Here is a 14,367-nt window from a genome sequence, read left to right on the forward strand (position 1 = left end):
CCATATTGAGCTGGTCATTCCATCTTTCCTGATCAGAGCAACCTGGCTTCTTTTGAACCTCTAACTTCTATAGTTCTCCTTAAAAGAACAGACAATCAGAAGTGGCTGGTGAACCAGCCATGAATACCATATAACAAAGCAATCCCATTTCTGGGTATATATGCAAAGAAAATGTAATCACTATCTCAAAGAGATATCTGTACCCTGATGTTCATCGCAGTATTATTCGCCATAGCCAAGCTATGAAACAACCGAATGTCTATCAACAGATAAATGAATAAATAAAATGTGGCGTGTATATATATGCATGCATGTATATGTGTGTGTGCGTGTGTGTGTATTTATATACACATACTCATACACACATATAAAATTCAGCTATAAAACGTCTGGATACAACAAAGAACCAGTATGACAAGAAACATACTCCATTTCAAAGGCCTTGCCTTAAAGCGTCCAATATTACCCATACTCTTTCCATCACCCACATAACTAAGAGGAGTGAACAAATACTTAAGGCAAACATGAGTTTGATGTGGAATATTCCATACCAAGAATGTATAGCACATTAACATTATCACTAGTGAGGAGACATTAAGTACGTGCCTCATGAGTCTGACTGACATGGCAGGCTTAGGAATGAACTCCTGGGAAAGAACCACTGAACCAGATCCCATCTTATATTAAGAGGAGGGTCACCTTCTCTTTCCCTGAGAGTGCTGGTTTTGAGAATGTCACCAATTAGAGAGTCACCCTTGTGGAACCCTCAGCTTTGTGAGTAATTTTTAAGTGCCAGTACTCACTGGATTTACTCATTAAACTATTCATGTAGGCCTTCCCTACCTTACCCCCAAAGAAGGGACCCAAGATGACCTTGATGGGCAGTGGGAACAAGTATGTGTTGAAAGGGAAGAAGGCATCACAGTTATTAAGTTTTATAACTGTTTTTGACTAATGAATATGCCAGTCTTGGTCACTGTCATGTCCCTTGATGAAGGAACATGGGTTTGGGTAGAGGTTTTTCTAAGAATTTCAGGCCTCGGGTTTTCACTGGGTAGAAAACCCTAATGACCTCCATCTTCCATATCTTTAAAATAATTCAACTAATTACAGGGATAAATAATAAGTTTTTGAAATAGTAATGTGCTGTATAAAGGCTACATACTTGAGTTTCTGACCACAAAGAAATATGGATTTTTATTTTATTTTATTTTATTTTTTACCTTCCGTGAGTGAACTTCAGGTTCTGTGATGCCAGCTTCTGGATAAAACCCATGCTGATAAAGCAATAGAGGAGCCAGAGCCATCTATGAAACTAGAGATAAAAAGTGTCATCGAACGCACCTTCGAATAGTTCTGATATTTAGCAGTCTCCCCCACCCCGACCGTCAAAACTCCACACCTGACTTTCAACAAATTAACCACTGCCCGGAAAAGAAGTAACTTTACATAGGCAAGGAAAGAGAGGAGATCTTTTTGGCACAGCCAGTTAAGAAGCACCCTCCAGCCCTAACTTGGTGCTGAGCCACATCAGCTTCAATGTAAGGCTTCCAAGTTGGCCAGAAAACAATGCAGCTCAGATCCAGGCGAAGTCTGGGTTGCCGGGCTACCTCCTGGCATCATAGCAGAGTGAAAGAGGTTGGTTTCCAAAGAGACGCTCAGTCATCTCCGAGGAAATTTGCTGGCCCTGTGAAAGGAAACAAACATTCAGTTGAAATTACGGCAAAAGTCTGAAGAAATGAAGTGGGAATGGGGTCTGGCCAGGCAGGAAGGGGAGCAAAACCAAGCCATAATGTTCTGCTCCAATACATGGATTCTGGAAATGGTGTACTAATTCCTTCAGTACCTCCTCTGTACTGAGCACTTTACAAAGATTATCACACTTGATTCTCACAACACCCCTGAGAGCAAGGAGTGGTTCTCATTTTCAAAGTGAAAACTGAGGCTCAAAGGCGAGAGTAAGAAAGAGCTGAGGCTCTTTTAGACCCAGCTACTAGAAATGTGTGGTGAATGAAACATGATGTGTGGTCTCAGTAACCTCTGCAAGGCAAATCAGCAACATGTACAAGGCAAAAAAATATATATACATAAAAAGGCCAAAACTCTACGGAAGAGTAACTATTTAAAGAAATATTGACCTACATATTATTTGAATTGTTGACCTATGGCCCCAGGACCACTGCCAAATAAATGCCCACCCACAGTGAAGGTAGACTGGCAGACTAACATTCTCTGGCACCTACTTGGTATGTAGGTGTCTCCCCGCCCCCTCCACCTTTCCTAGACAGAGCTGGCTTTAAATTCCATTCAAATCCATGTTCTCGTACCTGATATAAAAGCGCATGAGCAGCACTCCCACAAGCTCTGGATTCCTGAAGTTTGTTTTTGACACTCCCATCTGGTCCATCCTGCCTGGAATGATAATGGTTTTCCAAAAAGGATAAAAAGACAAATCAAAACTTTGAAGTGAAAAGTCAAGATCGGTTTTGTTTGGTTTTGAAATCTGACATTCTAATAAAGTCCATGTGTCTGTAACAGTGGCACCCACAGTGAATAGAGGAACACAAATAAGGACTGGGAAAAGAAGCCACTGACTAGTTTTAACAAATGATTATAGACATAGGGTCTCTACCATGCGGTTACTAAGCAGTGCCCAGGGAGTGACCTTGATATTGTTGGAAGTTCCTCTCTTAGAGATTCAGGGAAGGGATTTCAACACCATCTTAAATGGTGGTACAGCTGACAGGGGATAGGTGCTACCCTCCGCCCAGCATCTGTGGCCTCACAAAACATAAGGTTGCTCTTACTTGTCTGGCTGGTCTTGACTGTTGGTTCCGGGTACACTCTCTTCCCATCACAAGGCCACAGGCTGACCAGTACTAGACTTTTCCATCACAGGTCCTGAAGGAGATGATGACTGTAAAAATCTGCAAGAGACTTGCCTGGGGGTGGATGGACTAGCATAACTGCAGGAAAATTAGGTAACTTGGAAACTCATAAGATGAGGGTCTGGGGCAACCTTCCTTTTTCCCTTATCCAGAGGAATTTCTGAAAATGGTTGGGGGAGCCAGAGTACCCAATCATGCAGCCTGTGTGAGGTAGGCCAAAAGAGTGAATGATAAAACAGGAACTGCACGAATCAAACCACAAGATAAGACTGCTGTTCTAGAGGCTTGACTGTCCCTTCAAGAATGAACCATGGTTCATCCTGCTTTAATCAAACATCATAGGAGAATTATTAAATATTATGTTGAGAGATATTGCCAGTTATTTGCTAGAAGGGGAGTCTCAGAACTCCAGTTTTTTCTCTTCAGCAATAAGGCAATCGACTCTTACGAAAAATTATGGGTAACAAACCTTTGGAATGGTTTACATGTTCTCACTTTGTTACCAATTACTGACATATACCATGCAAGATTATGGGTAACAAATCAATCAAGTGGGTTTTGTGTTCTACTTGAGAGACCAAGAAATGCATATTAAACGACTGTGTCGTTATATTAGACTGAGTAACTGGTAACATAGTAAGTTCAAAAATTGCTAAAACTAGAAATGAGCTAATTTAACTCAGAACAATTTCATGAAGACTTTCATACATTAATTACACAATGTTACTACCATCTGACAATGAACATAGGTCTTTGAAGAGAAAACAACAGAAAAAATTAAACATTTGGTAGTATATGGATTGGGGAATTTGCTCTTAATTGGCAAGTATACCCCTAGGATACAATGGACAATGGACATGTAATAAAAATACCTTCATTCCACACTTAGATATTGCTCAAGGTCTAGGGCTCTGCCTGAAAAGTCAGGATTAGTGAGGCTAGTTAGCGTCCCACTTCCTGAAATCTGCATTCCTGCCAGTACCAATGACACAGATAAACTACAACCCAAACACCAGCGATGAATCTTTCACATTGCTAAAAGTAATCAAGGTGGATTTAGAGATCATCAATGTTTCCCCACTATAAAGCATTAAATCATTTCTACATGAGATAATACACATAATGTGAATCAGTATCCAGAATCAACCAGCGAAAAAGGCAACTATCACCATTATCAAAAGGAAGTAACTATTTTATTTAACACCAAGTATCAGGTTACTCTCAGTGATTAGGGTCCTTAGGGTTTTGGATAACACAACAGTTTTCCTTTAATATACTTCTCCTCTTGCATACACGCTAGGTGTCACACGATGGGCGCTGCCTATTTTTTAAGCCAATGTGCTAGCACTAGAGGCATTAAGGCACGGCCAGCACTGGTGGTCTAGGAGGTGAGGGCAGCACTGTCTGCGATGGCAGGTTGGGGGCGGGGAGTAGCATGTGCAGTATGGCCCAGGACTTCAAACAAGGAGGATAGTTGTTGCCCTGGGCCAGACGGGTCAGCACATAAACGGGCATATCCTCCTTTTTTGTGTGTGTGAAGAAAAACTGCACAAAACATTGGTTTCCACGGGAGAACACTTGGGAAGGAGGACCTAGGCCAACATTTAAAGAAATATCAATACATTAAATGCACAAGTGCGGTTCTAAAATAATACTCAAAAGTATGCACATGACCGGCAGGGCCCTTCACTCCTAGAGAACAGAGAGCACTCATCCTGGGGGTGAATTTCCTTATATGTAAATTGAAAATGCTCCACGATTTTCAAAGGAAATGCATGAAAAGACTAAGATCGGAATTGGGTTGAATAACGTCATATTCAACATGCAATTATTAGCAGATATGAAATCCCCAAAGATCCTAAATGAAGTCCGGTGGTGGCCGGTGACCGGCACTTCCCGGAATTCACTGTGGTAAAACAACAAACGCTCCGCCAATGTGTGTATTTTTATTTTTACATTGAAAATGAAAATTCCTTTACTTTTAGTAGGTATGTGAAATAAGAGACACAAAAACTAGCTTTTCAACAAATTTAAAATTTTAATGGTAAAATAAAATGAAAGGTTAGGTTAGCGAGCCGCTTGAAGCCACTAACTGTCGCAAAGCAAGAAGCACAAAGACAATTAAAACCACCTTTTCCTCATTTGTAAATTGAAAGGAACGTGAAAATCTTTAACGCAAAGCTTATGAAAAGGGACAGGACCCGCATTTACTAGAATAAAATGATACCAAACACAATTTTTTTCTACAAAACAAAATCCCGGACTGTGTTAACGGCGGATAACGACATGGTTAACGAGAGCATTCACTGTCGTAAAACGCCAAGGACTCAGCCAACTGATTGCTCTACACTGTAAATCGAGAGTACTTCAAAACGTTCATTTTTAAGAAAATTTATAAAGAACAAGGCCAGAATTTAACAAAATGACTTATGTCAAACACGCAAGTATATTATAAACGTAAAGGCGCTCAATCAGATGTTAAATTCCTCCCCTGTTGATAAAAATTTACACCGAACCATTTAAAGGAAATTTGTGAGTAGCGCCAGAACCAAAATTTAATTGAATCCCCGAGGATGAGCATGTAAAATTAAATTAAATGCCTGACAGGAACGACTCCGGGGTATTCAGAGTTTGTAAAACTTTCCAGTGCCCAGCGGGACAATTCATTTCCCAAAGTGCACACTGAATACACTTTCATGTGAAGAATATTTATGAAACACGGCGAAAATAAAAATTAAACAAATTCAAATGACTGCAATGTAATGAAAAAGGGAAAAGAGCGCACCATTATACTATGTTATATTATATTATAAAATAAAACAAGAAACAGAATCCCTGGCGGAGGGTGATTCCCTTCAGGGACTTAAAGCGACAAGGTCTTGCCGACCAAACTGCTATTTTCCTTATTCTAAAATTGCAAACAGCACAACCTGTTTTGTGGGAAAAGCACAAAAAGAAAGGCGCCTGGACCACTCTTGGTTGAATACGACGATATTAAATACACAAGTACATTATATACAAGTGCACAACAGCATTCAATGGTAACTGAAGGAGATTCCGATGGTCAGTCAACAACCCCGGAGCCAACCAGGCCGCTGTTTACCCATTTTCACACGGAAATTATCAGGATTTTTTTTTTCCTTTTTAAAGGCAACATATGAAGAAGGCCGATTCCGAAATCAAACCAAACAAATGACATTAAACATACAGTCATGTTATTAAACGAAACAAAAATACTGTGCTCCAAGGCAGCAAAGCGGCCAGCAGCTGTCAAAAATGCACTCACACTCCTCAAGGCCTTACTTTCTCTTTTCGGGTCGAGGATGATAGAAATCTTGTCACTGCTAAGAAATCTCAGGAAAATGGCCAAGACCAAGATTTAAACAAATACCCGGCAACAATGTCCACCCAACAACATTGTAAAATAAACGGCAAAATCAGCTCCCTGGCGGCCCACCGTCACTGTGATGTCCTGGACGCACAACCGACTCAGCCAAAAGCACTAGCCATTTCCTCATTTTAAGCAGCAAACGCCACACACACACACACACACACACACACACACATGGCCATCCACCCACCCACCCACCACTTAAGACCACGAATGGGGGCGTTCAAGACCCACACTTAAAAACACCAAAATGATCCGGAAGACCCATCATGTTGATAGATAAAGCACAACACTGCGCCAACGCGGCCAACGGACATTCCCTGTCATCAATCCAGGAGCACATGAGACATACCTGTCAAAGTACATCAGGACACACCATCTACCCGAGTCTCTCAAAATCACACTACAGAAAGCCAATTACGAAATAAAGTGAAGTAAACTTACATTTTGAGATCGCGGTACAGGGAGCCGCCATGTTCCCTCGGCACTAGCGGTAACCGTCCACGGAAGCCGCAAGTGTACAATCCAGATTTTAATGAGCTAGGTCGCGTAGCAGGGCTCCTTTGCCATCCTTCTATGGCCCCGCCTTCACACATCGTCATTGGAGGACCTGCAATGATTGACATGGAGACTGTCCACTCTCTCCAGGTCTCTGAGTGGAAACGCTGCCCATAGCTCAAGGCTCAACCAAAACAACTCACCTTCGCTTATATTGCTATCACTTTTACATCTATGCCCATTCTTCAATGTGCACCTCTACTACTCAGGCCTTTACACATTATCATAGTCTCTATTTCCTGTCATTTCAGATTCTGGAAATCTTGCTGACCAGGTTTACCCAGGCCTAGTTCAACTGCACCCTCCTCCACAGAGCTTTCCATGCTTTACTTCTCCCATGCCTACAGGTAAATGTTAGTTCTTCTTTGCTCTTAGATGAGTACATGGGGAGACATCAGGGGAACCAGGGGACTCATGTGAGGTCTGGAATCAGATAGTGCTGGCCTGGGCACAGTGCGAAGGACTCACAGAGCGAAGGACTCAACTCAAAGTTGGAATTTTGGCAAGTCAGTTCAGGTTGCAAAAGAAAGACAAGGAAAACCAATGACAAGGTCGCTCATAGCGGCCTCCCAGAATTGGCCTCAGCGATTAATTCAAACAGCCCCCAACCGCCCTTTTCAGGATTTCCATATCCTATCCTGTCTTCCCTTTGTCTGTGGAAATCCCACAACCCTTCCCACTTTCAAGACTTAGGCACAAGCAGCTTCACTTCTTCTCTGGCTCCTTCCCTCATTTTATGCCCCACCGCCATCTGCAGAGTAACGATTTCTTCTGTTGCTACAGGATGAAAGGTAACTGGCTTCAGATCTTGTCTGGAAAGGACACCATGTTTCATGATTAAGTTGAGACTGGAAGCCTACTCCTTTTCAGGAGGCCATCTGCTAAGTGAATTTTACAGCCACTCAAACAGGGATATGCAGCTCACCTAGGGATGACTATCTTCAATGTTGAACTCGACTGCTCCCAACTGTGGTAGGTGAATCACATCATCACTGGGTCATGTTATGTAATTATTCATGATGTCGCCCTACCCACCCCTGGAATATCGTCAACATCCAACAGTAGCTGAGAGAGATGGTCTCATAGTTCTCCAAGAGGAAATATGAAGAAACAGCAACATGAAATTGGTTAAATTCAGTTCCAAACTATGGTTTAGGAAGCTAAAACACCAGAGACATACGGCCAGATTACTGCGCAGTGCTAAGAACACAGCAATGGGCCCACATAGGTGACTATCTAATAGAGTCTGGCTGCTGCTTTGCAAGCTCGGAGAAAGATAGGTGAGTTCCTCCAGAGTTGGGGGCTTGGGGTAAGACTTTGACAAAGATCCAGATGGCAGGAGAGTTGTTGCAGGCTTTGTTCAGAAATCAGTGAAGGGATGGATCTGGGAACTTAATCCACATGGGGAGGGAAGAGAAGGAAGACAAAAGAGATAGATGTGAATCCTGTCCCAGGATCTCTCAGCTCTTTCCTCATGTGTTACCAAGCTTCTCCCTCTGGCTGGCCTCAGCAGATGGACACACGCTGGATCCTCTTAATACTCGGCATATGACGACCAATGCCACACAGGTTCTATCTCTCAGATAACCTATGTCCCCTCGATCTATGGTCACAGTTCACTCTTGTCCCATCTATACTTCAAATCATGTCCATAGCCTGTCTGTGAAAAATAATCACTTCTTATCTACTATGCACTATGGATAGTGGTTAAGTATATGGGCTGGAGGTATGCTGTTTGAATTCATATCACAGTTATTCCCTACCTTGTTGTTTTTTGTGTCCTTCATTGTGGAGTGTGTGTGTGTGTGTGTGGTATTGGTGTGTGTGTGGTGATAGCATGGCGGCCTTTGGCAGCGTGTGTCTCAGTTTCGTCATCGGTAAAATTAGGATACCAATGAGAATTACATCATTGGACTGCCATAACATTCGGTGAGTTAAAGCAAAGCCTTTAGACTACTGCCTGGCACGTACTAAGCTTTCATATGAAGTCAACTGTGATTGTTTTTTCATTGTCATGCATGTCTCTGGTCATACCACCTCCTTCCTGGACACTTTCCCATGTCATCCCAACTGACACCAATCTGCTTTCTCTAATTCCTTTTCTACTTACCATTCGTATCACATAATCCACACCTTACAACACATTGTCCAGTTAACCAATTTTTTGTTCCGCAGTGCGTTACTTTTGTCTATGCTAATGGCTCTATGCTGATGAATACATCAGGTCCTGTACAACTTCTTCACGTATACGTCTCGTCTCTCCTAAGTTTAACACCAGTTTACAATTTCTCAGCTAATAGCTTATTCTTTTCTGATGTAATGTAGCTCAGTATATAGCACAACATATAGGAAGGTTCAAAAAGCACATAAGGAGATACTGAAATAGTCCCTTTCATTGGGAGAGCTCCAGAAATGCTTCCCCTCGAGGATTTCATAAACTCTCTCGTCCACTCACTGGTTTAACCAGAAGGTGCAATGTGGGTGGTGTTCTGATAGAGGAATTGACAAAGTGCTCTTGAAGATTTGTTTGACTACCTTAGGCTAGTCTGACAAGAAAGTGCGGCAGGCTGAAGTGTTGATGTGGTGCAGGAGAGAGAGGAGGCAGGGTAAAGGATTAAGGAGGGGAAAGTGCAGAGGAGCAGGAGTGTGAAACACATGGCCTTCTCAGGAAAGAATGCATATTATGGTCGGATTGGAAAAGAGAGCTAATGATGTAAGTGGCAAAAGATAGGGGGTGGGTGGGGAGCGGCCTAGAGCAAAGAAACCTGAGTTGGATGCTCCAGACTCCTTAGAGAGTTCGAGGCCTTGAATAACAAGATCTAATTTGCCTTTCAAATCTATCGTTTAGCTGTCACTGTGCAGAACAGATCAAAACAGGGAGTCACCAGAGAAAGGGAGGCCATTTAGTTGTAAGAAGGTTGTTAGTCCAAGTGGATGGTAGTCAATGCTGAAGCTCCTAAAAGTGCAGTGAAGATTAAATGAAAAACATGGGTAAACATGGACTGCAGTGTGTGTGCAGTGGCCACTATGTGAAAAAAGGGACGTCAAAGAGTCAAGGGCTACTACAAGTTTGATGACACTGCTGCCTGGAAGGATGGTGGTCCCACCAAGTGAGAAAAGAGACACAGGGCAGAACAATTTCAGGAAGGAAAGGTAAGGTAAAGAGAAGGAAAGGTAAAGAGATCATGTTGCAACAATTTTGAGGTGTCGGTGATATTCAAAATGAAGATGAACAGTAAGTAGAATGGAAATACAGTCTGGAATTTAGGAAAGAAGAAAGACCCGGAGCCGGGAGTCCTTTCTTGCAAGAGGTTCAACGTGGGAGTCCCTGCAGTAAATGAGATCTCCTGAGGATGGGCTCAGAAGAAAGCCAGCCCAGAACCCCAAGAAATGCTTAGATTTTAAGGCTGTTGCTCACCCACTGATAGCAAGAAGTGAGACATAAAGACGGAGTCAGGGGGTGCAGAAGCTAAGATACAGTGGGTCATGGCTTGTTTCTTTGTGTTTTTAAAACCCTTAAGGCAGCATTCACTCAGATCTGCCCCCATATTTTTACAGTTCATTAATTTTCACTCACTTAAATTTTTTTCTTCTGCCTGAGGACTATCTGTTAGTATTTCCTTTAAGTACTATTATGCTGGTGATAAATTCTCTCAGGGTTTTCTCTTTTTTTTTTTTCATATAGAAGTATCTTTATTTCATCTTCATTCTTGAAGTATATTTTGGCAGGGCACAGGATTTTTTCATTGGGAATTATTTTATTTTATCACATAGAAGATAATATTTCATTTTCTTTTGGTTTCTTTCTTTTTTACTATTGAGAAGTCAGCTGTCAGGCTAATTATTGCTACTATGAAGGTAATTTGCTTTTATTCCACTGAAGGCTTTAGAATTTTTCTATTTGTCTTTGGTTTTCAATAATTGTCCTAAGATGTGCTTAGATGTAGATTGTTTTCATCTTTCTATGCTAGATGTTTGTTCTCAGATAATATCTGTTCTAATATTCCTTTTGCTTCATTCTATCTCTTCTCCTCTTCTCAAACTCCAATGAAATATTGTCTAGTCCTCTTCAAACTCTTTTCATACTATATCCTCCGCCTGTCTTACCTTAGCTGTATTTTTCATCTGTTTACCTTTCTGTGCTTCATTCTGGATATTTTCTTATGACATATCTTTCAGTCCACTATTTACCTCTGTAAACCAAAATTAATTTTAGACTGTAATAAAGAATAAAAGGTATTTATTTGAGCAAAACAGGAGCTGCTGCAGCCCAGGAGACACAGATTCAGGTAGCAAGCTAAACTGTGTTCCACGAGACAAAAAGGATGCCGTCTTTCATAGTTCTTGTCTAGGTTTTCAGTTAGGTCCATTTTAAGTAAATGAGGTGCCCAAGTCACACAGTTCTGATTGGACAGGAAAGACAGCAACCAGAGTTTCCCTGCAGTGGTTGACTCAGGCAGTGTAAACGAACGGGACATAGTGCAGGAAGCCGAGAGTTCAGTCTGAGGTTCTTTCCAGTGTACAGAGTATGTGAGAGGCCCCTGTCAGCAAATGCCTGCTAGGCTCTTATTCTTTATAAAATTTGGGCCCTTGGTTGACCGTGGGTAGTCCACCTCAGCAGATAAATTCCTTCTTGCTGTTCGCATCAAATGAATCTTTCTTCTCGGGGTCCTCACCTCTTAAGCTGTGTCTAACCTGTGCTTAAACACACCCACTGAAGAAGGAGGGAGTCCCTGTCATGGACTCCTTTGCCATGATCTGCCAGCGTGGGAGGCTAAGGCAGAGAGGGTGGCTGAGGCGTGCTCCATGTGGAGCCCAGTGGGGAGGAAAGGAATCTTATCCTGGATATCTGGGGTTGGTTCTCAAGGCGCTGGGCAAAGGCATGGTGATGAGGCCATGAGGTAGGCAGGCTGAAGTCTGATGAGGGCAATTCGGGTACGGGCAGGTGCTAGTGAAAGAAAGTCTCATGGTGCAAACATGTGGATATGGCAGATGGAGTTGAAAAGTCCCAACCTAGACCACTGTCATTATCTGACCTGTCACAGCTCCCTGAAAAAGACTCATTCTCAGCTCCCTGATTGGGAGCTAGCTGTGGGAAAGCCCTATTCCCGGAGCATTTACTGAAAGAGAAAGCCCTATTCCCGGGGCATTTACTGAAGTTGCCAGCATCCTGTATTTTAGTCAGGGGGAAAAAGACAATAAAAATAAACTAATAAATGATAATATATTTGTGAGTATCTGTTGAAGCAAGTCATCCCTCATTATCCTTATGTTTCAAACATTTACACACAGTGTGGTTGTTTATTCTCCCACATAACACTAAAATCAGCTTGTCTAAGCAAAACAAAATCCCCTTGGTGCTTCTTTGGTAGAATAATGGTGGTGGTGGTGGGGAGAATAGTGCACATAATTGAATTAAACACAATATTGGCTCATGACATGACCCCAACACTAGTCAGGTGTTGGAAGTGCATTTGACTTAGGGAAATTTAACATCTTTATGATGTTGAGTCATCTTATCCTACATCTGGGGACACTGTACCATTTGTGAGTCTTCTTTGGTATCCCTCTTTAGCATTTAAAACATTTAATGTGGCTTTTTCAATATATATTAAAACAAACAAACAAACAAACAAACAAACAAACATTCCTAGGCACTATTTCCTTTGAATTGCTTTCCTGAATAGGGTATATAACACCACTGTATATTTTAACTGGTTATTTTCTGTATGTGTGAAAGGTGGTGATGAATTTATATTGATTTTGTACTCAGATGAATACAGATGAATTCAGACATAATGAGTGATGGTTAATTTCCCCTCCTCCTTTCCAATTGGTGACACTCTTAGCTATTCCATTCCTTTATTCTTACGTAGAACATGTATAAAGTCGCATTTGGAATGCATCCCACTTCTCTTATTTTTGTCTTTGGGTTTCTACAGTGATAATCCTCTTTTGGCTTCCTAACATAGCGAATTAAGAGATTTCTTACCATTTAACCTTCTTTACAGTAATTGGTCGTGGTGCATTATTCCTTGAATATCCTGCTCTGGATTATGTTGGATGACATTTGGGGCTTTTCCATTACGGTGCAAGGTCACATCTACAACCAGCAGTGCAATACTTCTCTGGCTGAGAGATTCATCCGCAAACAGGAAAATGTGCCCGCAGGACCTCACTCAAGTGGCGTCCAGAGTCGAAGGTCAGCCGAAGATTCCCTGGGGCTGAAGGGGTGAAAAGGTGGAACTCCTCAAACCCCAGAAGAGGGGCCCCGTGGTTCCCACGTGCAGCAGGCTCCTCCCTCACTGCGTAGTGCCAGGTGAACTGGGCTCCTCCCCTGGTCCCCGCCGCTCCCCGTTGGCTCGCCTCGGTAAGCCTCGGCCCCGCCCCCCCGATTCTGACCCCGCCTCCTCGAGCGGTAGGTAGCCCCGCCCGCTTCCTCTGACGCCTCCGCCCCCACCGCAACCCTCCTCCTCTCAGGCCTGCGCACTAGCGAACACCTGGCTTTGTGGGCGGAGCCCGCGCACGCGCCGTGTCCCGCCCCGCGGTCCCGCCCACCCCGGCCCTGGGCCCGCCTCTGTGCGCACGCACTTCCCGCCACGCCTCCCTGCCCAGCCCCGCCCCCGCCGCCCGCCCAGCCCAGCCCCGCGAGCTCCGCGCGCGATGGACGGCAGAGTGCAGCTGATCAAGGCCCTCCTGGCCCTGCCCCTGCGGCCCCAGACGCGTCGGTGGAGGAATCCGATTCCCTTCCCCGAGACGTTTGACGGCGATACCGACCGGCTCCCGGAGTTCATCGTGCAGACGGGCGCCTACATGTTGGTGGACGAGACCCTGTTCTCCAGCGATGCCCTGAAGGTGACGTTCCTCATCACCCGCCTCACGGGGCCGGCGCTGCAGTGGGTGATCCCCTACATCAGGAAGGCGAGCCCCCTGCTCAGTGATTACCGGGGCTTCCTGGCCGAGATGAAGCGGGTCTTTGGATGGGTGGAGGACGAGGACTTCTAGGCCGGGAGACCCTCGGGCCTGGGGGCGGGTGCTCGGGGGAGGGTCCGCGCGCCGGTCGCCACCGCCCAGATCGCCACAGGCGTCCTCGCGCCGCGCCTCCCCCTCCCTTACGTTCCAGTCGCCTTGATCTCCCCCGCGCTCCTGTCCCCTCCCGCGCGTGCTTGCCTTTGTTCCAGGAATAGCGCTCCAGGTTCCCGCTGTTGCCGCTGGGCCTCGCTCTGGAGCGCGCCGCCGCCGTCTCCGGCCAGCCCGGCCCCTCTCGTGCACACTTGGACTCTGTCCTGGACTCCAGCTGCGAGCTGGGCTCCCGTTACGCTCTGGACAGACCCCCACAGCCCAGCCGCCGCCATCCTCTCCCTGCCAGGCTACCAGGCAGGCCCGCATCGATGTGCCCAGCGACCGGCGCTGCGGTTGCCATCACCATCCGCCGCATCCCACCGACAGACTGCAGCCTCCAGCGACCTGGTCTCAGCCGGGAGGTACCTGAGCTGGCCACAGCCCCTGGACAGTGATTCCAGCAGCTCA

At 44.5% G+C, this 14,367-nt stretch overlaps 2 long non-coding RNA genes across 4 annotated transcripts in view; one reads left to right on the forward strand and one right to left on the reverse strand.

Annotated features, from left to right (window-relative positions):
* The window catches only part of LOC120610984 (uncharacterized), a 68,640-nt gene extending 55,548 nt beyond the window's left edge, over positions 1-13,092 (reverse strand). Inside the window, exons 1-5 of one of the 3 annotated variants that reach the window (XR_005655047.1) lie at positions 12,830-13,092; positions 6,724-6,889; positions 2,808-2,901; positions 2,328-2,412; positions 1,224-1,687 (exon numbers count right to left, since the gene is read on the reverse strand). This is a non-coding gene — a long non-coding RNA (uncharacterized LOC120610984). Of the gene's footprint in view, positions 1-1,190; positions 1,688-2,327; positions 2,413-2,807; positions 2,902-6,723; positions 6,890-12,829 lie in introns of those variants that run through there. The other 2 variants (XR_005655048.1, XR_005655046.1) reach the window with 2 other exon arrangements.
* Positions 6,936-13,088, forward strand: LOC120610986 (uncharacterized). The gene is made up of 3 exons (XR_005655049.1): positions 6,936-7,184; positions 7,621-7,809; positions 13,009-13,088. It is a non-coding gene; the product is annotated as an uncharacterized LOC120610986 (long non-coding RNA).
* Positions 13,093-14,367: the final 1,275 nt, after the last annotated feature.

The sequence above is a fragment of the Pteropus medius genome, unplaced genomic scaffold, assembly GCF_902729225.1.
Source record: "Pteropus medius unplaced genomic scaffold, Ma_sr-lr_union100, whole genome shotgun sequence".
NCBI lineage: Eukaryota > Metazoa > Chordata > Mammalia > Chiroptera > Pteropodidae > Pteropus > Pteropus medius.